The 26,050-nt window shown below is 42.4% G+C and overlaps 9 non-coding genes across 9 annotated transcripts; 5 read left to right on the top strand and 4 right to left on the bottom strand.

The window, feature by feature from the left end:
- The first annotated feature begins 4,385 nt into the window (after positions 1-4,385).
- Positions 4,386-4,457, top strand: trnap-agg (transfer RNA proline (anticodon AGG)). The gene has a single exon. It is a non-coding gene; the product is annotated as a tRNA-Pro (tRNA).
- A 998-nt stretch (positions 4,458-5,455) lies between these two features.
- trnam-cau (transfer RNA methionine (anticodon CAU)) lies at positions 5,456-5,527 on the bottom strand. The gene has a single exon. It is a non-coding gene; the product is annotated as a tRNA-Met (tRNA).
- Positions 5,528-7,192: 1,665 nt separating this feature from the next.
- trnap-agg (transfer RNA proline (anticodon AGG)) lies at positions 7,193-7,264 on the top strand. Its single transcript has one exon. It is a non-coding gene; the product is annotated as a tRNA-Pro (tRNA).
- A 998-nt stretch (positions 7,265-8,262) lies between these two features.
- trnam-cau (transfer RNA methionine (anticodon CAU)) lies at positions 8,263-8,334 on the bottom strand. Its single transcript has one exon. It is a non-coding gene; the product is annotated as a tRNA-Met (tRNA).
- A 1,665-nt stretch (positions 8,335-9,999) lies between these two features.
- On the top strand, positions 10,000-10,071 carry trnap-agg (transfer RNA proline (anticodon AGG)). Its single transcript has one exon. It is a non-coding gene; the product is annotated as a tRNA-Pro (tRNA).
- A 998-nt stretch (positions 10,072-11,069) lies between these two features.
- On the bottom strand, positions 11,070-11,141 carry trnam-cau (transfer RNA methionine (anticodon CAU)). Its single transcript has one exon. It is a non-coding gene; the product is annotated as a tRNA-Met (tRNA).
- Positions 11,142-12,806: 1,665 nt separating this feature from the next.
- Positions 12,807-12,878, top strand: trnap-agg (transfer RNA proline (anticodon AGG)). Its single transcript has one exon. It is a non-coding gene; the product is annotated as a tRNA-Pro (tRNA).
- A 2,735-nt stretch (positions 12,879-15,613) lies between these two features.
- trnap-agg (transfer RNA proline (anticodon AGG)) lies at positions 15,614-15,685 on the top strand. Its single transcript has one exon. It is a non-coding gene; the product is annotated as a tRNA-Pro (tRNA).
- Positions 15,686-16,658: 973 nt separating this feature from the next.
- On the bottom strand, positions 16,659-16,730 carry trnam-cau (transfer RNA methionine (anticodon CAU)). The gene has a single exon. It is a non-coding gene; the product is annotated as a tRNA-Met (tRNA).
- Positions 16,731-26,050: the final 9,320 nt, after the last annotated feature.

Here is a 26,050-nt window from a genome sequence, read left to right as displayed (position 1 = left end):
ATGCCCTCACTTGTGACTGTGAACGCTTTGTCACTTGATAATGAATATGAATTAAGGCAAGCATTAAGTCTTGCTGCTGTTGAGTATTTACAATGACTTAATCTCTCAAGACAGATTCTGCAATTTACACTGTAGAATCTGTCGGCAGCCCTGTGTGAAAAACGACTAGTGAGGGGGGGGAGGGCGGGGCTTTGAGTTTGAACGATGCTGCGCTTTAGCCAATCACAATGGAGGGGGCGGGGCCGAGACGTGCAGGTGTCTCCAGGAAATGTGTACCTACAGAAACAGCAAGCTCCACATCCATAGCGACCGCTCCACCCAAAATGCTGTCTCGTCAACGTGAAAAAATATTTTTTCCAGCGGATGTCTTTGTTACAACATGATTGAGCTAACTGGAGTAGTTTCATGTCATATCCGACAACGGGAGGCTTTTAACAGATGACTTCTTGATGTTAGCTTTGCTAACTGTCCCTGTCAGCTGCAGCCACTGATACTTTCTAGACATTGTGATTTCCCAAAACTGAATAAATACCACACATAGCAACACAAAACTGCTTTGCTAGCTCAATCATGTTGTAACTAAAATATCTGCTAGAAAAAATATTTTTAACAGCTAACGGTTAGCTCAGCTAATCTACGATAACCATATTAATTACGTGCACACAGAAATAGTAACCTTTCTTCAATCATTGTGTTTATAGACTTAACAAACATCAGATTAGTCTACATGGTGATATAGTGACGTGAAAAATGTGATATATAGCTAAACTCTGTTGGTTTTCTACCCGAAGTATTTGTAAACAACATGGCGATTCCCTGGGGGCACCGCCGGAAGTGAAGGGTGTGAGCAATCGCCGAGGTCCCTGCACTTCCGTTAGTCGAGAAACTCCAGGCTATGCCTCCAGAGGTACAGGAAGAAAAAAAAAAAAGTTTTCTTTCTTTTTTTTTTTTCTTTACCGATTTCCAAATTGACAATGACTTGATACTGGCTCCACATGAAAATGGGGAATGAACAACAGAGATCAAAAGCAAAAGAAGAAAGAAAGTCATGAAGTGGTGAGATTTAAACCCACGCCTCCACAGAGACCGGAGCCTAAATCCAGCGCCTAAGACCACTTGGCCATTCTACCTCAGCTCCTGCCATGGCTCCTGCTCTGCTCTGTGGTACTTCACAAACTTTGGTCAAGGTGATCACGTGTCAGTAGTTTTTGCTCTTTCAACAGCAACCAGTGCTGCCATCTAAATACCTTCAACCTCTCTTGAACTTAGGAGCAACAGTCAACATTTGACATTGCTTGAATGACAAGTGTTTCCACATGATAAGAATCAGATATTGAGCTTTGATTTTCCACTCCACAATGAATGCTTATGTCACTATAGATACTTGTGGCAACAGCTGCTTTGTCATCTTAAACCATGGCAACGTGAATATGGATGGAATTGATAGAGTCAGCATGGAGCCATCCAAACATCCACTTGTCTTTTGGTAACAGTGGTTGCATCATGCAAGTCTGATACCATCAAGTACACCAATAGGAGGTACATGCAATTTCAGACAACCTCAGGTTACCTCATGAGTCTCTTCTCCTGATATCATATTCATAACATTCTTGCTTAGGGTGCGAGATGTCCCGGGTTCAACTCCCGGACGAGCCCACAAGCTAGAGAAGTGACTCTTTAGATACTGTGTGCAATACAAACAACATGCTTCCCTGCTGGATTTCTCTATCAAGCATGAGAGAAGTACAGGGTTTGAAATCCCAGATAAGCCCAACAGCAAAAGTTCATCAATGTGGACTTCAGTGAAAACATGGCTGTACAACAACTGTCCATTTTACAATTAAGCCTTTAACATAAAATGTGGCGTTGCACTGTAGCAAACATTGGCCAGGTTCAACTCTCTTGAAAGTCTTCCACGTGTTTTGTTTTTTTATTGGCTCGGTCAGATGACACATGCTAAATAATCAGACTTAAGAGCAACATTTAAGAGTTGACTTTTCTTGAACTGCAAGTGTTTGAAAAGTGAAAAGAATCAGATACATAGCTTTGGTGATATTTTCCACACCACAATGAATGCTTATTTCACCTTTGACATGTGGGGCAATGATTGCATGGTCACGTCAAACTGGGGCAATGTTAAATACGTATGCCATGGAAATGGTAGGGTCAACATGGAGCCACTCAAACATGCACTTGTCCTTTTGGTAACAGTGGTTGCTTCACTGTGCCAAATAAACGTTGCTATGCTAATAAGAGTAGCATGCAACTTAGGACAAAGTCAGGCCACCACATCAGGTGGATTACCTGATACCCTATATTGTCAAATGGCAGTGGTGGAGTTCGAACCCATGCCTCCTGAGAGACTGGAGCCTTAATCCAGCATCTCGGACCACTAGGCCACACTACCTCCAAGTGCCTCTCCATTGTGTCTACAGTTGATGAGCAAGTGACAAAAGTTCATCAGCAGGTTAAGTTAAGACATTTCAATGGAAATAAGAGCCATCAATGGAAGATATTAGTGAATGATATCAATTGCCTGGGATGTGAGTATTGTAAAGAAGCTAGCAGCAGCTTTACACTTGCATCTAAGTACAAACAATGTGAATGAAAAGCATACAGACATCCCGTTGATCCAAAGGATTGACAGTTAGCAGAGGATGGTTTCAATCCATTGACCTCTGGGTTATGGGCCCAGCACGCTTCCGCTGCGCCACTCTGCTCAGTGTGCCAAGAGTGGGGGCTTGGTAAACTGTGGTCTAATTCGGTGGAAATCTTCGGGAACTCCTGGGAACTAAGATTTCACCAGCCTAGAGATCTTAAAGTTCAGCATTTGGTGGACCACGCAGTGACTTTCTTTGTTGTTTCTTAGTCAGTTCCCAAAAAGTTTCTTGATGGTATCCACTTTTGCAATAAAGGTGCAAGACATTTGACTTTAGGCACTGGTGGCAAAGGATGATTAGACATCTGAAAACAGGGCAATGTGAATAGGGATGGAAAGGAGAGAAACATTCTTGCTATGACCCTCTTTCTGGTGATTTTCCCAATTCCATCCAATGATCTTGAACATGTCCACTTCAGAAAAAGAGAGCGAATACTCACTTTAGACACTTGTGGCAATAAAAGCTTCGTCATCTGATAACAAGGCAAAGTGAGTATGGATGGAAACTCAAGGTACAGCCTGCTCCTCTAAAGAATTTACATTTAGGAGAGGATGGTTTTAATCCAGGGATCTCTGGGTTATGGGCCCAGCACACTTCGGCTGCATCAATCTGCTCAATGTTTCAGGTACAGGGGCTTGGATGTTTGTGGTTCAATGTTCTGGGAATCTTTCTGAGCTTGTGGGAACTAAAATTTCAGCAGGTCTAAAAGGTGAGCATTTAGTGGACCTTGCTGTGATCCTCTTTATAGTCCTTTTCCATTTTCCCTCAATATCTTTATCCACTGGCGCAGAAGACAGAGATAATTCGCTTTTTATGCTTGTGACAGTGAATGCTTTGTCACCTGATGGCAAACAGAGCATGGATGAAGGTAAGCATTGAGCCTTCCTGGTGTTTAGTACAATGACTTCTTATTAGGCACACACAATGGGAGACAAACAATGCTGCGTATTTGCACAGTTTTCCTTCAATAATCTTGAAGGCAAGTCCTGAAACAATGGCAGGGGTGGGATTTGAACCCACACCTCCTGAGAGACTGGAGCATTACATTTTTTAGGCTTTTTCAGTATCGCTCTGGCTCTGCTCAGTGGTGCTTCACAAACTCTAGTCAAGGTACTCAACTGTCAATGATTATTGCTCCTTCAACAGCAAGCAGTGCTACCATCTAAATACCTTCAACCAATCAGACTTAAGAGCAAAGGTCGACATTTGACATTGCTTGAATGAGAAGTGTTTTCAAAGTGAGAAGAATCAGATATTGACCTTGGCGATATTTTCCATCCACAGTGAATGCTTATGTCACTAAAGATACTTGTGGCAATGACTGCTTTGTCATCTTAAACCATGGCAATGTGAATATGGACGGAATTTCTTAAGAGTCAGCATGGAGCCAGCCAAACATCCACTTGTCTTTTGGTAACAGTGGTTGCATCATGCTAGTCTGATACCATCAAGTACACCAATAAGAAGTGCATGCAATTTCAGACAACCTCAGGTTACCTCATGAGTCTCTTTGCCTGACATCTTGCATTGTGAAATGGCAGTGGTGGGATTTAAACCCATGCCTCCACAGAGACTGAAGCCTAAATCCAGCACCTTAGACCACTCGGCCAAACTACAAGAACTGCTCCACTGTGCCTGCATTTTTTTTTCTCAGCTCAGCCATACTCACGTGTGACACATCTAAGCAGGCTTTGGCTGAGAGGACATAGTGTAATGCTGCAGCTTGGCTCGTTGGTCTAGGGGTATGATTCTCGCTTAGGGTGCGAGAGGTCCCGGGTTCAACTCCCGGACGAGCCCACAAGCTAGAGAAGTGACTCTTTAGATACTGTGTGCAATACAAACAACATGCTTCCCTGCTGGATTTCTCTATCAAGCATGAGAGAAGTACAGGGTTTGAAATCCCAGATAAGCCCAACAACAAAAGTTCATCAATGTGGACTTCAGCGTGAGCGAAAACATGGCTGTACAACAACTGTCCATTTTACAGTTAAGCCTTTAACATAAAATGTGGCGTTGTACTGTAGCAAACATTGGCCAGGTTCAACTCTCTTGAAAGTCTACCTCGTGTTTTGTTTTTTTATTGGCTCGGTCAGATGACACATGCTAAATAATCAGACTTAAGAGCAACATTTAAGAGTTGACTTTTCTTGAACTGCAAGTGTTTGAAAAGTGAAAAGAATCAGATACATAGCTTTGGTGATATTTTCCACACCACAATGAATGCTTATTTCACCTTTGACATGTGGGGCAATGATTGCATGGTCATGTCAAACTGGGGCAATGTTAAATACGTATGCCCTGGAAATGGTAGGGTCAACATGGAGCCACTCAAACATCCACTTGTCCTTTTGGTAACAGTGGTTGCTTCACTGTGCCGAATAAACGTTGCTATGCTAATAAGAGTAGCATGCAACTTAGGACAAAGTCAGGCCACCACATCAGGTGGATTACCTGATACCCTATATTGTCAAATGGCAGTGGTGGAGTTCGAACCCATGCCTCCTGAGAGACTGGAGCCTTAATCCAGCATCTCGGACCACTAGGCCACACTACCTCCAAGTGCCTCTCCATTGTGTCTACAGTTGATGAGCAAGTGACAAAAGTTCATCAGCAGGTTAAGTTAAGACATTTCAATGGAAATAAGAGCCATCAATGGAAGATATTAGTGAATGATATCAATTGCCTGGGATGTGAGTATTGTAAAGAAGCTAGCAGCAGCTTTACACTTGCATCTAAGTACAAACAATGTGAATGAAAAGCATACAGACATCCCGTTGATCCAAAGGATTGACAGTTAGCAGAGGATGGTTTCGATCCATCGACCTCTGGGTTATGGGCCCAGCACGCTTCCGCTGCGCCACTCTGCTCAGTGTGCCAAGAGTGGGGGCTTGGTAAACTGTGGTCTAATTCGGTGGAAATCTTCGGGAACTCCTGGGAACTAAGATTTCACCAGCCTAGAGATCTTAAAGTTCAGCATTTGGTGGACCACGCAGTGACTTTCTTTGTTGTTTCTTAGTCAGTTCCCAAAAAGTTTCTTGATGGTATTCACTTTTGCAATAAAGGTGCAAGACATTTGACTTTAGGCACTGGTGGCAAAGGATGATTAGACATCTGAAAACAGGGCAATGTGAATAGGGATGGAAAGGAGAGAAACATTCTTGCTATGACCCTCTTTCTGGTGATTTTCCCAATTCCATCCAATGATCTTGAACATGTCCACTTCAGAAAAAGAGAGAGAATACTCACTTTAGACACTTGTGGCAATAAAAGCTTCGTCATCTGATAACAAAGCAAAGTGAGTATGGATGGAAACTCAAGGTACAGCCTGCTCCTCTAAAGAATTTACATTTAGGAGAGGATGGTTTTAATCCAGGGATCTCTGGGTTATGGGCCCAGCACACTTCGGCTGCATCAATCTGCTCAATGTTTCAGGTACAGGGGCTTGGATGTTTGTGGTTCAATGTTCTGGGAATCTTTCTGAGCTTGTGGGAACTAAAATTTCAGCAGGTCTAAAAGGTGAGCATTTAGTGGACCTTGCTGTGATCCTCTTTATAGTCCTTTTCCATTTTCCCTCAATATCTTTATCCACTGGCGCAGAAGACAGAGATAATTCGCTTTTTATGCTTGTGACAGTGAATGCTTTGTCACCTGATGGCAAACAGAGCATGGATGAAGGTAAGCATTGAGCCTTCCTGGTGTTTAGTACAATGACTTCTTATTAGGCACACACAATGGGAGACAAACAATGCTGCGTATTTGCACAGTTTTCCTTCAATAATCTTGAAGGCAAGTCCTGAAACAATGGCAGGGGTGGGATTTGAACCCACACCTCCTGAGAGACTGGAGCATTACATTTTTTAGGGTTTTTCAGTATCGCTCTGGCTCTGCTCAGTGGTGCTTCACAAACTCTAGTCAAGGTACTCAACTGTCAATGATTATTGCTCCTTCAACAGCAAGCAGTGCTACCATCTAAATACCTTCAACCAATCAGACTTAAGAGCAAAGGTCAACATTTGACATTGCTTGAATGAGAAGTGTTTTCAAAGTGAGAAGAATCAGATATTGACCTTGGCGATATTTTCCATCCACAGTGAATGCTTATGTCACTAAAGATACTTGTGGCAATGACTGCTTTGTCATCTTAAACCATGGCAATGTGAATATGGACGGAATTTCTTAAGAGTCAGCATGGAGCCAGCCAAACATCCACTTGTCTTTTGGTAACAGTGGTTGCATCATGCTAGTCTGATACCATCAAGTACACCAATAAGAAGTGCATGCAATTTCAGACAACCTCAGGTTACCTCATGAGTCTCTTTGCCTGACATCTTGCATTGTGAAATGGCAGTGGTGGGATTTAAACCCATGCCTCCACAGAGACTGAAGCCTAAATCCAGCACCTTAGACCACTCGGCCAAACTACAAGAACTGCTCCACTGTGCCTGCATTTTTTTTTCTCAGCTCAGCCATACTCACGTGTGACACATCTAAGCAGGCTTTGGCTGAGAGGACATAGTGTAATGCTGCAGCTTGGCTCGTTGGTCTAGGGGTATGATTCTCGCTTAGGGTGCGAGAGGTCCCGGGTTCAACTCCCGGACGAGCCCACAAGCTAGAGAAGTGACTCTTTAGATACTGTGTGCAATACAAACAACATGCTTCCCTGCTGGATTTCTCTATCAAGCATGAGAGAAGTACAGGGTTTGAAATCCCAGATAAGCCCAACAACAAAAGTTCATCAATGTGGACTTCAGCGTGAGCGAAAACATGGCTGTACAACAACTGTCCATTTTACAGTTAAGCCTTTAACATAAAATGTGGCGTTGTACTGTAGCAAACATTGGCCAGGTTCAACTCTCTTGAAAGTCTACCTCGTGTTTTGTTTTTTTATTGGCTCGGTCAGATGACACATGCTAAATAATCAGACTTAAGAGCAACATTTAAGAGTTGACTTTTCTTGAACTGCAAGTGTTTGAAAAGTGAAAAGAATCAGATACATAGCTTTGGTGATATTTTCCACACCACAATGAATGCTTATTTCACCTTTGACATGTGGGGCAATGATTGCATGGTCATGTCAAACTGGGGCAATGTTAAATACGTATGCCCTGGAAATGGTAGGGTCAACATGGAGCCACTCAAACATCCACTTGTCCTTTTGGTAACAGTGGTTGCTTCACTGTGCCGAATAAACGTTGCTATGCTAATAAGAGTAGCATGCAACTTAGGACAAAGTCAGGCCACCACATCAGGTGGATTACCTGATACCCTATATTGTCAAATGGCAGTGGTGGAGTTCGAACCCATGCCTCCTGAGAGACTGGAGCCTTAATCCAGCATCTCGGACCACTAGGCCACACTACCTCCAAGTGCCTCTCCATTGTGTCTACAGTTGATGAGCAAGTGACAAAAGTTCATCAGCAGGTTAAGTTAAGACATTTCAATGGAAATAAGAGCCATCAATGGAAGATATTAGTGAATGATATCAATTGCCTGGGATGTGAGTATTGTAAAGAAGCTAGCAGCAGCTTTACACTTGCATCTAAGTACAAACAATGTGAATGAAAAGCATACAGACATCCCGTTGATCCAAAGGATTGACAGTTAGCAGAGGATGGTTTCGATCCATCGACCTCTGGGTTATGGGCCCAGCACGCTTCCGCTGCGCCACTCTGCTCAGTGTGCCAAGAGTGGGGGCTTGGTAAACTGTGGTCTAATTCGGTGGAAATCTTCGGGAACTCCTGGGAACTAAGATTTCACCAGCCTAGAGATCTTAAAGTTCAGCATTTGGTGGACCACGCAGTGACTTTCTTTGTTGTTTCTTAGTCAGTTCCCAAAAAGTTTCTTGATGGTATTCACTTTTGCAATAAAGGTGCAAGACATTTGACTTTAGGCACTGGTGGCAAAGGATGATTAGACATCTGAAAACAGGGCAATGTGAATAGGGATGGAAAGGAGAGAAACATTCTTGCTATGACCCTCTTTCTGGTGATTTTCCCAATTCCATCCAATGATCTTGAACATGTCCACTTCAGAAAAAGAGAGAGAATACTCACTTTAGACACTTGTGGCAATAAAAGCTTCGTCATCTGATAACAAAGCAAAGTGAGTATGGATGGAAACTCAAGGTACAGCCTGCTCCTCTAAAGAATTTACATTTAGGAGAGGATGGTTTTAATCCAGGGATCTCTGGGTTATGGGCCCAGCACACTTCGGCTGCATCAATCTGCTCAATGTTTCAGGTACAGGGGCTTGGATGTTTGTGGTTCAATGTTCTGGGAATCTTTCTGAGCTTGTGGGAACTAAAATTTCAGCAGGTCTAAAAGGTGAGCATTTAGTGGACCTTGCTGTGATCCTCTTTATAGTCCTTTTCCATTTTCCCTCAATATCTTTATCCACTGGCGCAGAAGACAGAGATAATTCGCTTTTTATGCTTGTGACAGTGAATGCTTTGTCACCTGATGGCAAACAGAGCATGGATGAAGGTAAGCATTGAGCCTTCCTGGTGTTTAGTACAATGACTTCTTATTAGGCACACACAATGGGAGACAAACAATGCTGCGTATTTGCACAGTTTTCCTTCAATAATCTTGAAGGCAAGTCCTGAAACAATGGCAGGGGTGGGATTTGAACCCACACCTCCTGAGAGACTGGAGCATTACATTTTTTAGGGTTTTTCAGTATCGCTCTGGCTCTGCTCAGTGGTGCTTCACAAACTCTAGTCAAGGTACTCAACTGTCAATGATTATTGCTCCTTCAACAGCAAGCAGTGCTACCATCTAAATACCTTCAACCAATCAGACTTAAGAGCAAAGGTCAACATTTGACATTGCTTGAATGAGAAGTGTTTTCAAAGTGAGAAGAATCAGATATTGACCTTGGCGATATTTTCCATCCACAGTGAATGCTTATGTCACTAAAGATACTTGTGGCAATGACTGCTTTGTCATCTTAAACCATGGCAATGTGAATATGGACGGAATTTCTTAAGAGTCAGCATGGAGCCAGCCAAACATCCACTTGTCTTTTGGTAACAGTGGTTGCATCATGCTAGTCTGATACCATCAAGTACACCAATAAGAAGTGCATGCAATTTCAGACAACCTCAGGTTACCTCATGAGTCTCTTTGCCTGACATCTTGCATTGTGAAATGGCAGTGGTGGGATTTAAACCCATGCCTCCACAGAGACTGAAGCCTAAATCCAGCACCTTAGACCACTCGGCCAAACTACAAGAACTGCTCCACTGTGCCTGCATTTTTTTTTCTCAGCTCAGCCATACTCACGTGTGACACATCTAAGCAGGCTTTGGCTGAGAGGACATAGTGTAATGCTGCAGCTTGGCTCGTTGGTCTAGGGGTATGATTCTCGCTTAGGGTGCGAGAGGTCCCGGGTTCAACTCCCGGACGAGCCCACAAGCTAAAGAAGTGACTCTTTAGATACTGTGTGCAATACAAACAACATGCTTCCCTGCTGGATTTCTCTATCAAGCATGAGAGAAGTACAGGGTTTGAAATCCCAGATAAGCCCAACAACAAAAGTTCATCAATGTGGACTTCAGCGTGAGCGAAAACATGGCTGTACAACAACTGTCCATTTTACAGTTAAGCCTTTAACATAAAATGTGGCGTTGTACTGTAGCAAACATTGGCCAGGTTCAACTCTCTTGAAAGTCTACCTCGTGTTTTGTTTTTTTATTGGCTCGGTCAGATGACACATGCTAAATAATCAGACTTAAGAGCAACATTTAAGAGTTGACTTTTCTTGAACTGCAAGTGTTTGAAAAGTGAAAAGAATCAGATACATAGCTTTGGTGATATTTTCCACACCACAATGAATGCTTATTTCACCTTTGACATGTGGGGCAATGATTGCATGGTCATGTCAAACTGGGGCAATGTTAAATACGTATGCCCTGGAAATGGTAGGGTCAACATGGAGCCACTCAAACATCCACTTGTCCTTTTGGTAACAGTGGTTGCTTCACTGTGCCGAATAAACGTTGCTATGCTAATAAGAGTAGCATGCAACTTAGGACAAAGTCAGGCCACCACATCAGGTGGATTACCTGATACCCTATATTGTCAAATGGCAGTGGTGGAGTTCGAACCCATGCCTCCTGAGAGACTGGAGCCTTAATCCAGCATCTCGGACCACTAGGCCACACTACCTCCAAGTGCCTCTCCATTGTGTCTACAGTTGATGAGCAAGTGACAAAAGTTCATCAGCAGGTTAAGTTAAGACATTTCAATGGAAATAAGAGCCATCAATGGAAGATATTAGTGAATGATATCAATTGCCTGGGATGTGAGTATTGTAAAGAAGCTAGCAGCAGCTTTACACTTGCATCTAAGTACAAACAATGTGAATGAAAAGCATACAGACATCCCGTTGATCCAAAGGATTGACAGTTAGCAGAGGATGGTTTCGATCCATCGACCTCTGGGTTATGGGCCCAGCACGCTTCCGCTGCGCCACTCTGCTCAGTGTGCCAAGAGTGGGGGCTTGGTAAACTGTGGTCTAATTCGGTGGAAATCTTCGGGAACTCCTGGGAACTAAGATTTCACCAGCCTAGAGATCTTAAAGTTCAGCATTTGGTGGACCACGCAGTGACTTTCTTTGTTGTTTCTTAGTCAGTTCCCAAAAAGTTTCTTGATGGTATTCACTTTTGCAATAAAGGTGCAAGACATTTGACTTTAGGCACTGGTGGCAAAGGATGATTAGACATCTGAAAACAGGGCAATGTGAATAGGGATGGAAAGGAGAGAAACATTCTTGCTATGACCCTCTTTCTGGTGATTTTCCCAATTCCATCCAATGATCTTGAACATGTCCACTTCAGAAAAAGAGAGAGAATACTCACTTTAGACACTTGTGGCAATAAAAGCTTCGTCATCTGATAACAAAGCAAAGTGAGTATGGATGGAAACTCAAGGTACAGCCTGCTCCTCTAAAGAATTTACATTTAGGAGAGGATGGTTTTAATCCAGGGATCTCTGGGTTATGGGCCCAGCACACTTCGGCTGCATCAATCTGCTCAATGTTTCAGGTACAGGGGCTTGGATGTTTGTGGTTCAATGTTCTGGGAATCTTTCTGAGCTTGTGGGAACTAAAATTTCAGCAGGTCTAAAAGGTGAGCATTTAGTGGACCTTGCTGTGATCCTCTTTATAGTCCTTTTCCATTTTCCCTCAATATCTTTATCCACTGGCGCAGAAGACAGAGATAATTCGCTTTTTATGCTTGTGACAGTGAATGCTTTGTCACCTGATGGCAAACAGAGCATGGATGAAGGTAAGCATTGAGCCTTCCTGGTGTTTAGTACAATGACTTCTTATTAGGCACACACAATGGGAGACAAACAATGCTGCGTATTTGCACAGTTTTCCTTCAATAATCTTGAAGGCAAGTCCTGAAACAATGGCAGGGGTGGGATTTGAACCCACACCTCCTGAGAGACTGGAGCATTACATTTTTTAGGGTTTTTCAGTATCGCTCTGGCTCTGCTCAGTGGTGCTTCACAAACTCTAGTCAAGGTACTCAACTGTCAATGATTATTGCTCCTTCAACAGCAAGCAGTGCTACCATCTAAATACCTTCAACCAATCAGACTTAAGAGCAAAGGTCAACATTTGACATTGCTTGAATGAGAAGTGTTTTCAAAGTGAGAAGAATCAGATATTGACCTTGGCGATATTTTCCATCCACAGTGAATGCTTATGTCACTAAAGATACTTGTGGCAATGACTGCTTTGTCATCTTAAACCATGGCAATGTGAATATGGACGGAATTTCTTAAGAGTCAGCATGGAGCCAGCCAAACATCCACTTGTCTTTTGGTAACAGTGGTTGCATCATGCTAGTCTGATACCATCAAGTACACCAATAAGAAGTGCATGCAATTTCAGACAACCTCAGGTTACCTCATGAGTCTCTTTGCCTGACATCTTGCATTGTGAAATGGCAGTGGTGGGATTTAAACCCATGCCTCCACAGAGACTGAAGCCTAAATCCAGCACCTTAGACCACTCGGCCAAACTACAAGAACTGCTCCACTGTGCCTGCATTTTTTTTTCTCAGCTCAGCCATACTCACGTGTGACACATCTAAGCAGGCTTTGGCTGAGAGGACATAGTGTAATGCTGCAGCTTGGCTCGTTGGTCTAGGGGTATGATTCTCGCTTAGGGTGCGAGAGGTCCCGGGTTCAACTCCCGGACGAGCCCACAAGCTAAAGAAGTGACTCTTTAGATACTGTGTGCAATACAAACAACATGCTTCCCTGCTGGATTTCTCTATCAAGCATGAGAGAAGTACAGGGTTTGAAATCCCAGATAAGCCCAACAACAAAAGTTCATCAATGTGGACTTCAGCGTGAGCGAAAACATGGCTGTACAACAACTGTCCATTTTACAGTTAAGCCTTTAACATAAAATGTGGCGTTGTACTGTAGCAAACATTGGCCAGGTTCAACTCTCTTGAAAGTCTACCTCGTGTTTTGTTTTTTTATTGGCTCGGTCAGATGACACATGCTAAATAATCAGACTTAAGAGCAACATTTAAGAGTTGACTTTTCTTGAACTGCAAGTGTTTGAAAAGTGAAAAGAATCAGATACATAGCTTTGGTGATATTTTCCACACCACAATGAATGCTTATTTCACCTTTGACATGTGGGGCAATGATTGCATGGTCATGTCAAACTGGGGCAATGTTAAATACGTATGCCCTGGAAATGGTAGGGTCAACATGGAGCCACTCAAACATCCACTTGTCCTTTTGGTAACAGTGGTTGCTTCACTGTGCCGAATAAACGTTGCTATGCTAATAAGAGTAGCATGCAACTTAGGACAAAGTCAGGCCACCACATCAGGTGGATTACCTGATACCCTATATTGTCAAATGGCAGTGGTGGAGTTCGAACCCATGCCTCCTGAGAGACTGGAGCCTTAATCCAGCATCTCGGACCACTAGGCCACACTACCTCCAAGTGCCTCTCCATTGTGTCTACAGTTGATGAGCAAGTGACAAAAGTTCATCAGCAGGTTAAGTTAAGACATTTCAATGGAAATAAGAGCCATCAATGGAAGATATTAGTGAATGATATCAATTGCCTGGGATGTGAGTATTGTAAAGAAGCTAGCAGCAGCTTTACACTTGCATCTAAGTACAAACAATGTGAATGAAAAGCATACAGACATCCCGTTGATCCAAAGGATTGACAGTTAGCAGAGGATGGTTTCGATCCATCGACCTCTGGGTTATGGGCCCAGCACGCTTCCGCTATGCCACTCTGCTCAGTGTGCCAAGAGTGGGGGCTTGGTAAACTGTGGTCTAATTCGGTGGAAATCTTCGGGAACTCCTGGGAACTAAGATTTCACCAGCCTAGAGATCTTAAAGTTCAGCATTTGGTGGACCACACAGTGACTTTCTTTGTTGTTTCTTAGTCAGTTCCCAAAAAGTTTCTTGATGGTATTCACTTTTGCAATAAAGGTGCAAGACATTTGACTTTAGGCACTGGTGGCAAAGGATGATTAGACATCTGAAAACAGGGCAATGTGAATAGGGATGGAAAGGAGAGAAACATTCTTGCTATGACCCTCTTTCTGGTGATTTTCCCAATTCCATCCAATGATCTTGAACATGTCCACTTCAGAAAAAGAGAGAGAATACTCACTTTAGACACTTGTGGCAATAAAAGCTTCGTCATCTGATAACAAAGCAAAGTGAGTATGGATGGAAACTCAAGGTACAGCCTGCTCCTCTAAAGAATTTACATTTAGGAGAGGATGGTTTTAATCCAGGGATCTCTGGGTTATGGGCCCAGCACACTTCGGCTGCATCAATCTGCTCAATGTTTCAGGTACAGGGGCTTGGATGTTTGTGGTTCAATGTTCTGGGAATCTTTCTGAGCTTGTGGGAACTAAAATTTCAGCAGGTCTAAAAGGTGAGCATTTAGTGGACCTTGCTGTGATCCTCTTTATAGTCCTTTTCCATTTTCCCTCAATATCTTTATCCACTGGCGCAGAAGACAGAGATAATTCGCTTTTTATGCTTGTGACAGTGAATGCTTTGTCACCTGATGGCAAACAGAGCATGGATGAAGGTAAGCATTGAGCCTTCCTGGTGTTTAGTACAATGACTTCTTATTAGGCACACACAATGGGAGACAAACAATGCTGCGTATTTGCACAGTTTTCCTTCAATAATCTTGAAGGCAAGTCCTGAAACAATGGCAGGGGTGGGATTTGAACCCACACCTCCTGAGAGACTGGAGCATTACATTTTTTAGGCTTTTTCAGTATCGCTCTGGCTCTGCTCAGTGGTGCTTCACAAACTCTAGTCAAGGTACTCAACTGTCAATGATTATTGCTCCTTCAACAGCAAGCAGTGCTACCATCTAAATACCCTCAACCAATCAGACTTAAGAGCAAAGGTCAACATTTGACATTGCTTGAATGAGAAGTGTTTTCAAAGTGAGAAGAATCAGATATTGACCTTGGCGATATTTTCCATCCACAGTGAATGCTTATGTCACTAAAGATACTTGTGGCAATGACTGCTTTGTCATCTTAAACCATGGCAATGTGAATATGGACGGAATTTCTTAAGAGTCAGCATGGAGCCAGCCAAACATCCACTTGTCTTTTGGTAACAGTGGTTGCATCATGCTAGTCTGATACCATCAAGTACACCAATAAGAAGTGCATGCAATTTCAGACAACCTCAGGTTACCTCATGAGTCTCTTTGCCTGACATCTTGCATTGTGAAATGGCAGTGGTGGGATTTAAACCCATGCCTCCACAGAGACTGAAGCCTAAATCCAGCACCTTAGACCACTCGGCCAAACTACAAGAACTGCTCCGCTGTGCCTGCATTTTTTTTTCTCAGCTCAGCCATACTCACGTGTGACACATCTAAGCAGGCTTTGGCTGAGAGGACATAGTGTAATGCTGCAGCTTGGCTCGTTGGTCTAGGGGTATGATTCTCGCTTAGGGTGCGAGAGGTCCCGGGTTTAACTCCCGGACGAGCCCACAAGCTAGAGAAGTGACTCTTTAGATACTGTGTGCAATACAAACAACATGCTTCCCTGCTGGATTTCTCTATCAAGCATGAGAGAAGTACAGGGTTTGAAATCCCAGATAAGCCCAACAACAAAAGTTCATCAATGTGGACTTCAGCGTGAGCGAAAACATGGCTGTACAACAACTGTCCATTTTACAGTTAAGCCTTTAACATAAAATGTGGCGTTGTACTGTAGCAAACATTGGCCAGGTTCAACTCTCTTGAAAGTCTACCTCGTGTTTTGTTTTTTTATTGGCTCGGTCAGATGACACATGCTAAATAATCAGACTTAAGAGCAACATTTAAGAGTTGACTTTTCTTGAACTGCAAGTGTTTGAAAAGTGAAAAGAATCAGATACATAGCTTTGGTGATATTTTCCACACCACAATGAATGCTTATTTCACCTTTGACATGTGGGGCAATGATTGCATGGTCACGTCAAACTGGGGCAATGTTAAATACGTATGCCCTGGAAATGGTAGGGTCAACATGGAGCCACTCAAACATCCACTTGTCCTTTTGGTAACAGTGGTTGCTTCACTGTGCCGAATAAACGTTGCTATGCTAATAAGAGTAGCATGCAACTTGGAGGATTACCTGATACCCTATATTGTCAAATGGCAGTGGTGGAGTTCAAACCCATGCCTCCTGAGAGACTGGAGCCTTAATCCAGTATCTTGGACCACTAGGCCACACTACCTCCAAGTGCCTCTCCATTGTGTCTACAGTTGATGAGCAAGTGACAAAAGTTCATCAGCAGGTTAAGTTAAGACATTTCAATGGAAATAAGAGCCATCAATGGAAGATATTAGTGAATGATATCAATTGCCTGGGATGTGAGTATTGTAAAGAAGCTAGCAGCAGCTTTACACTTGCATCTAAGTACAAACAATGTGAATGAAAAGCATACAGACATCCCGTTGATCCAAAGGATTGACAGTTAGCAGAGGATGGTTTCGATCCATCGACCTCTGGGTTATGGGCCCAGCACGCTTCCGCTGCGCCACTCTGCTCAGTGTGCCAAGAGTGGGGGCTTGGTAAACTGTGGTCTAATTCGGTGGAAATCTTCGGGAACTCCTGGGAACTAAGATTTCACCAGCCTAGAGATCTTAAAGTTCAGCATTTGGTGGACCACGCAGTGACTTTCTTTGTTGTTTCTTTGTCAGTTCCCAAAAAGTTTCTTAATGGTGTCCACTTTTGCAATAAAGGTGCAAGACATTTGACTTTAGGCACTGGTGGCAAAGGATGATTAGACATCTGAAAACAGGGCAATGTGAATAGGTATGGAAAGGAGAGAGACATCCTGTTGATCCAAAGCATTTACAGTTAGCAGGTTCTACCAGCTTCTGGGCTACTGGGCCTAACACACCTGGTTTAGTTATTTGGGAATCCTTGGGATCCAGTGGCAACAAGAATAACCAGATTTCAGGTTACAAAATTAAACATTTGGTTGACCTTGCTGTGATCTTTATTCTGGCTATTCTTCCAGTTCCTTTCAGTAATATTTAACATGTCCACTTTAGCAACAAAGAGAGAAGACTCACTTAAGACACTTGTGGCAATTAATGCTTTGTCATCTGATAACATGGCAAAATGAGTACCAATATAGTAACCATTTAACCTTCCTGGTCAACACATTCTCACTCTGTCCTCATCACATATCATTGTCTGGTCATGGACTTTCCACTTCAAGATATGACATACAAGGTACCCTGGGTGCATTGGTTGTTGATGTTCTGTGTCAACTTCTGCCTGTTACATGCATTTTTTTTCCTCAAAATACACTTCAGTTTTCACAGGAAATCTACAGTTTGCATACAGTCTCTTTCAAGATAAACGCAGTATGCACCTCAGATTGAGGTTTTTTTCCGTCAACAACAAATGCACGTGGTTACGTATTGCCGACACACGCAGTTGATTGGGTTCAGGCAACAAAAGTATGGGGTTAGATTTGTGTCTTTATTACATGCGAGAAAATAAATGATATGAGAAAAAAAATGTTTAAGAGAAAAAAAAAATAAAAATAAAATATAAAAAGCAATAATATTTGAGACTAAAAAAAGTTTTGAGAGAAAGTATTTTGTCATAGAATATAAAAAAAATAATTTCTCAAAAAACTTTTTTTTACTCTCAAATATTATTTTTTGCTATCAGTGTGAAAACATTTTCTCTCAAAAAAAATTGGTTCAATCTCAGTCTCAATCGAATTGACAGCTGAGTGAGGATTGTGTTGGGAGTCGAATTCAACTGAATCATTCATCCACCATGGTCGATTCACCTGCATAGATGCGCTGCATTATTTGGGAGCGGAGGCTCCAATGTTTGGGTAAGATGATGACACAGATGATGAATGATTCAGTTGAATTGACTCCCAACACGATCCTCACCCAGCTGCCAATTCGATTGAGACTGGCCAATAGGAACGTGGCCCAGCCCATGACATTATTTTCGCAGCGAAAGCAAAATCCTGACACGAGACCAAAGACTTAGGTTTTGAGAGAGAGAAAAAAAATGTTTTGAGAGAAAATGTTTTCACACTGATAGCAAAAAAATAATATTTGAGAGTAAAAAAAAGTTTTTTGAGAGAAATCTCGGAAATCATTTTTTAAATCTCAAATTATTATTTTTTATATTCTATGACAAAATACTTTCTCTCAAAACTTTTTTAGTCTCAAATATTATTATTTTATTTTATTATTTTTTTTTAACTTGAAAACTTTTTCTCTCAAACATTTTTTTTCTCTCATATCATTTATTTTCTCACATGTAATAAAGACACAAATCTAACTCCATACAAAAGCATGTGGTTGGGTTCAGGAAAAAAGAACAGGGTTTGGCTTTACAATCACACGCAAACACTGGCCCCCAAGTGAAAGTCAGTGGTTGTTGGACCCATCCACTCTAGTTGAATTTTCCCCCCCTTAAGTTATGTTGTCTTGCCGCATTTCCCCCTGACACCAATGCCAAGTATCATGCTGATGTAAAAGGATGCCTTTTTCCTTGATGTGTGACGCCGGAAGTCACTGACCATCTGCCAGTTTTCGAAGACTTCGGAGCGAGACCAGGTTGTGCTGGTGTGAAGTATTACAATGAGTTGATCCTGGGGGCACTCAATAACTTAACTTATGATTAAGAAAGAACATTATCATTGGGTATGTGGACACTTTTATTCCAGTTGTCTTGGAAGCAAGTTGTTAAATAGATGGTCGCCTATACCTAGTCTGTCACAGTGCAGTTACAATCTATCCATGCATTTAATCTCTGTATTTGGAATTTATGTTTTGCCTTGAAATATGGAAATCTAACTTTTCCAGTCTATTCTTTGAGTCACATGAAATGTCAAATGACGACAATATTTCAATATATACTGCACACAGCAGTACCTGAGTATAAGAGCAAAGGTGTCACACATACATATTTTTGTTGTTTTTCCTCTAGCGGGTCACAGAGACTAGAGAAGATATTTTTGCTCCAGCTCCTCTTTCCCGTTGGCTTTCTGCCTTCTCTGTCACCATTTGTCCTTTCATGCCCCGCAACGTTCAGCTATCTGTTTATGTGCTCTCTTCTGTCTTTGCTTTGCCATCATCCTCCTTCTATTCATCTCCGACTTGACTTCACCTTGACTTGGACCTCCATATTTCTTGCCTCCTACTTCCTTTCACTCGTTCCAGTATATATATCGGCCACAGTCAGACAGTTCATGGAAATGAGCTGTCAGCATCTCTCAGACACTCCCGATGGTGTGGAAGCTGAGCTGCTTCTCTTTCGCTCTCTGTCTCTGCTTTCGTCTTTCTGTCGGTGTGGTGGAAGGACGGACACTTTTTTTCTCCTTTCTTTTCACTTGGTGCTTCGGGGGAACTTGATGATGCAAATACACAAACAGACTCTGATCCACAAGTGCATATGTAGAAACGCAGAGACATATATGTGTTAGCCTTTGCATCTTATGAATAAAACACACTGTTTTGGTGTTTTTGCAGTAAGCCCAAACCCCCAAACTCCCCGATTGTCCTGCTTTGTTCACCTGCTGCTGTACGTGGAAGAACTGGAGCGCATAAATCTCTCATAAATATACAGGTTGGCAGATAAATAGAAGCAGGCAGATAAGACATTCATCTTACTTTCTGAGGATGTTTTCCTGTCTGTTTGCTACAAATTGAAAAGTTTGGCAGACTGCAGTGCACAGAATATTTCTGGGTTTTGATGTGCTGGTGTCTGTGAATTTTAGAATGAGATTGATTTGTAGTGGTGGAGCTGTTTACTTGCTGAGTAATGTGTCAAAGTGGAAGACCAATGAGAGCCTGCATTGTGATCTATTATTTAGCCAAGGGGAAGCTGACTCAGCTCTTAATTGCTATTGCTAAAATTCCAATATAGAACCTCAGAAAAGTATGTTATTATTTCTCAACATAGAACTTAAAGATTTGGATACAAGTATTTTAAAGCAGTAATGAGGCCCGGTCCCAACAGGATATAAAATGGCAAAATTGCAAAGCAAAATAAATTAATTTCAGTGGATTACTTTAAGCAAGGAAACATTCTTTTTTGTCAAGTTCCATTTTGATGAAGTTCACACACAAATTTGCACAGCTGACCAAAGTAAACCATCTCGACAGCTCTTAAGTTTGACATTGGCCACATAGGCTGCATAATGAAAGCAGCACAGTTACAGAGCAGCAGAAGCAGTATCAGTCCTCTGTCAGTGTCTACACAGGGTGTGTTCAGGCACAGTACTGAGTGTAGGTTACTTGCTTTCTGGCAGTAGTCAGTGGCCAACACCATCACTGCAGTTACATGTATAAAACAGAAAAAAATAGATGTAAAGCCTCGCACATAGAGCATGTAAAGCATATATCTGCTCCCTCAGACACACATGAGATAGATGACTGAAAATTGCAGCTGAAATGCCTCTTGTGTACACAAGCCTTGAGGGAACAGAGAGCTGGATAGTCAAATACAGAGAAAGCTATCATAGCTTATGAGAAAAATAAATCACAGCTCATTAGCTGTGTTGCATCATCCACTTTTATATAACCCTGCTCTACCAGAGTTTAGGTTTTCAGCAAAGGAGGCATGGCTTCCAGGCAGTTAGGAGCCAGGGATCTATGGTATAAACATCTCTTGAATAAACTGTGTACATTAATCATGTGGTGAGCAGCCAGTGGTGGAATGTAACTTTTGTAACTAACTCATTTTCCACTACTTTACATTTCTACCTTACAATACAGAGGCAAATACTGTACATTTTATGCCTTAACATTTATTTGATAACTTTTCAGATTGAGATCAATGATACCAAATAATCAAAAAAATGTTTTAATATAGACAAGTCTTAAGACAAGTTAAGACTTTAATGATTGAAGCTACTTTGTAGTGAAGTGGTTGAAATCAGACACCTTTACTAGCAATATTAAATTCATGAACACATCAATGCATTCAAATAAACACAAGAAGTTTGTGCTCTAGAGAAAGGATCAGCACTCAGTGAATAACCTCCTAAGCCCTATGATAAGCTATTATGGCAAGACTTAACTATACAGACCAGTGACACTCCCCTAATGCCAGGTCTCACTGCTCCCCGCACCAACCCAATTACCTCCTTTAACTTACTTAAAAAATGGCCTTCTCAGCCCAAACACCACTGCCACCTTCAACAAACCCAGGCTCCGTACATGCAAGCTCCAGGTAGAGACAGTGCTGATACTACCTTTCCTAGCACATTCACCAGACTCTATTTCACACGCTACATAGCATAACTCCAATATAAGCTAAAGTTAAGGGAGATAGATAAACTCACAGAATCAGCAAACACACTCACCTTGCAGCACGGTCTCAAACAAAAGGGATTCAAATAGGCCACTCCCACACTTAAATAACCCTCCTCTTCCTGGATTTCCTCCTGAGAGGAAGTGGATCTCTCCACCTGATCTCAAGGAGTTATGTACCCTGCTTAGTAGTTCTGCTACTAAGTGCTAAGTACTAAGTGCTCCCCACACCAACCCAATAACCTCCTTTACCTTACTTACACATGGCTTTCTCACCCCAAACAGCACTGCCACCTTCAACCAAACCCAGGTTCCGTACATGCGAGCTCCAGGTAGAGACAGTGCTGATACTACCTTTCCTAGCACATTCACCAGACATTTCACACGCTACATAGCATAACTACAATATAAGCTAAAGTTAAAGGAGATAAACAAACTTACAGGATCAGCAAACACACTCACCTTGCAGCATGGTCTCAAACAAAAGGGATTCAAATAGGCCACTCCCACACTTAAATAACCTTCCTCTTCCTGGATTTCCTCTTGAGAGGACTGATTGGTGGATCTCTCCACCTGATCTCAAGGAGTTATGTATCCAGCTTAGTAGTTCCCCCTGCTGGCCCCCAATTGACATTATTTCTTCTCTTCCAGATCCATTGGCTTGCTCTGGCTGCTTCATCTGACATTTCCTTCACTGTCTTCCTCAAACTCTGTCCCCGCACTCCGAGTTCTCCCTGGAGCGAGACAGCTGATCTTGCTATGAATCCCCTACACCCCACTTCCACTGGACAAATCCTAGTTTTATATCCTCACTGCTCAGCTTCTGCTCCTAAGTCTGCATATCTATCTGGGATCGTAATGAGAGTTTACTCAATTCGCCATGGCAGAAGAGAGCAGCAGCATCAGACGGCCAAACTTCTCCCAGGAGGAAACTGATGTTTTGGTCCAGGAGGTCCAAGCTCGCAGTGTCCGAATATACAGAACTTCGAGCAGACCTCCACGGGCTGATGATGCAAAGGTAGCTTGGGAGGAGGTCACCACAATTACGCGTGCCAAACATGCCAAACCGTGCCAGACCCCTTTGATCTGACATCAGATGTGACGGGACAGTCGATATAGAGATACATTTATGCGCTGATTGCAGATAGTTGCATTGAATAGTGTTTTTTTGGCTATTTATTGCATTGTTAATGTGCCTGATATTCTGGAAACCTGCCTGTGAGGTTTTGGTGACGTGTGCTCACTGTCCGCCGGTCAGCCAAACTTCCATTACACCGGCTGCGCTCCGCCTGCGCTGACAGTAGACCTGGTTTCAGCTGGCGAGCTTTTAGCGCACCTTCGGCGAAGCCTTTTGGCATGAAACTATCACTGCGCCAAGCTGGAACTGTCGACACCTTCCCCTGCTGCGCCACCACACCCATCTCAGCGCACCTCGGTCTGCCAAACTACCAAACTGAGCACGCCTCGGGTTGCGTTGCTCAAAACTAGCTCTGCGCGGGGTTCGCCACCCTGCGCCACCCTACGCCGTGCCTGGAAACTAGAGCCCTAGAACTAGTGTTTTTACTCACTGTTCTTGGAAATATCAGAAAACTGTAGACAACCGTGTTCAACTCTGTCCAAGTGAGCGACGTGATAGAAGCAATGCTCTCCATGGTGTGCAGTGGTGACTCCTGGAGCACCTCTACTGCACCAGCTCTGGTCACTGCCTCCGAAGCACACTACACACAGAATTCACAAATATCAATAAACTTGCTGTTTTTAAACTACAAATGTTTTGTGTAACACAGTTCTTAGTGTCCATACTCACTCAGAAACCCAGTGGGAAGTGTCTTTTTGTTCACATGCACGCAGTCACTTCTCCTCTGTCCAGCATGTAGTTACTAGCTAACTAGCCACAGCTTATCTCATGCTCAGAGTTCATGCCCCACCCCACTTAAAACCCATTAGGTTAGGAGACTCATCTTTGATAAGGTTTGATTTTTTAATTGCAGACTGAAATCTGGTGACCCAATAAACAAATGACAACAGGACTTGATATAGGACACTCAAAGTGTAGGAAAACCTACTACAAAATACATGTCTTAACATTAAAACGCTGTATATTTGTTAACCAAATGCTATAAATGATACTGAACAAGTTTAGTAGGGTACTACAATTATAATCCAATAACATTCATTACTCTGATTGTACTTGTACTGAGTATTTTTTCAACCCTATACTGATATTATCACTGTGCTGCTTTGTTGTGTGACCAATCAGTCAATCATCAATCAATCATTTACTTATTTGGAATTATACAAGGTACAACTCCAGTGAAATGTGATCCCATCAGCTCCTTGGACTACAATATAGTCCTTTTTTACATCTTCTTACATTGTTGGCTACTACTCTATAATCGTCCATGTTTCTGGATAGTTCTGGTAATCCATGGTTTCTGGTTGTGAAATGATTTAACCATCCACACATCCCGACACCAACAAGTCGGCCGTATAGTCACTCCTCCCAAACACAGGCAGCGCTGCTCCGCAGCCACCTCAGAACAGTGTATAGCAGTGACAGGACTGGGACAGCGCCTCACGTGCACCATCGCACCAGTACCTGTTCACTGTAAAGCACATGCCTCCTCTGCTTCTCTCGCCACAGGCCTCTGCTTTGTCAGATCAGCACAAAGAAAAGAGCCTCCTGGTTAAATAGCATTATCCAGTATAAGCCAAGTTTTGGTTAATCAAAAGGATGTTACAGTTCCTGATGTCATGTTGGAAAACTGATGTTGAACTGAGGTTGTCCAGTTTATTTCCAATGCCTGTTCAATAGCTAGCAGGATGTGAGTTCAGCTGGTGCTCATTCTTCTCCATCTTTTTCTTGATTTTTACTGATGTTTACATTTGAAAACCTCGACCTGGCTAGGGAGCCAGGAGAGGAGAGTTTACAGACTGGGGAGTTGATTTCCTCATCCTGATCTGTGACTCGCAACCACACGCCAGCAATGTCCAAAGCAACTGCAAAAGGCACCACCACCACTTAAAATAGATTTAAGAGCCTAAATTTAGCACACAACAAATATTGTATAACACTGTTAATTGTGCTGGGGGTCATCATAGAAATATCAACAACTTTTCCAAGCTTCTTTCTGTTCCTGTGTTTCATTTTTCGTTTCTTTTTTCTCTCCTGAGCTCAACCACTTGGTTCAGAACAGTTGCAAAATGTTTCATCACACACAGGAGGTACGTTTCCACATATGGAATATTTTTCTTCCCCGCTGTCACCTTTGATGTGTGATTGACGGCTTCATTATTTAGCTTGTTATACTTGAGAGAAAGACAACTTGTTGATGGTGTTGAGACTTTGGGAGACAAATTTGTTTTGTGTACAATCTTAAAATAAAGAACAAAAAAAGATATTTACAGCATATCCATTGTGCCGTAGCTGCTATAGTAATGTATTGCCTTGTGAGCTTTTTTTTATTTCACAGAGGGATGCTGAAGCATTTCCAGCAACTCATTTGTTGGTCTATTTTTTTTTTTCCATCTTCACGTCTGTATCACTGAAAGCAATTTCTGTGTTCTGCATGTTGCAAGAGACTAACTTTAATGTAAACTACAGAGAACAGGTTTTTCTATCAGGAGGCAACACAACCTCAGGATGCTTGCAAAGATAAATATGATGAAAATCAGTTTAAAGTGACCTGTTGTTTTTGGTATGAAATCATACATTATCTGGCAGTTCCTCTGTTATCTTCACTGTCGTGTGCCGGCATGTCTCCATATAGCAACCTAGCCACATTGATTGGTTTATTTTGTGATGCCTCAAGGCTGCTTGCATCATGTATGTAGCCTTCTGAAGGGGGGCACCCCTTACATCTTGGTGTTTGGACTCCTGTCAAAAAAATCCCTCAAAAACTTGACATGACTTTTCAAAGTCAATAAATATTTCTGGAAACTTTAGATTGCACAGCACATAGCATGCTCACCTATGGCTATGGGAAAAAAGTGCGATTTCAAGTTTCTTTATGTGTGTGCGCTCCAGATGGTGACCAGCACGGTGCCAGTTTGTGCTGAATGGATGTAGTTTCAAACCAGCACTCAATACGTCATGCTGCTTGTGTTGACCTGAACCGACAGCTTGTATAGCAAGAAATCTACATGCCAATCAACGCCAACAGCACGGTAAACAACAGTGACTGGTAAACACATCTTTCACACGGCTTGTCATGGCTGAATACAATGGATATTGTTGCGTCTCTGCCAACACTTGCAAGCTGTCAAGGACAGTGAGAGAAATTGGTGTATTCATACAGTTTTGACAAGTTAGATCAGTGCCCGATAAAAGTTAGCAATGGTTTTTGACATATTTTAGGTCTTGTCACTGGCAGTAGATGCTCTCCACACAAGTGAAAAACTAGTGAACAAAACAACTTTCTTTTAAATAGCAGCAAGTGAGCAGTACATCCATTGGCCTCACCAATTGATTAGATATCTGTCACTTCCAATAAAAGTTGCCAGAGATGGCAGTGCTAGTCTGTCCATCACTTTTAGTTGTCCAGACTGAAATATCTCAACAATTATTA

The sequence above is a fragment of the Epinephelus lanceolatus genome, chromosome 7 (assembly GCF_041903045.1).
Source record: "Epinephelus lanceolatus isolate andai-2023 chromosome 7, ASM4190304v1, whole genome shotgun sequence".
NCBI lineage: Eukaryota > Metazoa > Chordata > Actinopteri > Perciformes > Serranidae > Epinephelus > Epinephelus lanceolatus.
Note: the sequence above shows the minus strand (reverse complement) of the source record. Positions and strands in the feature narration are given on the sequence as shown.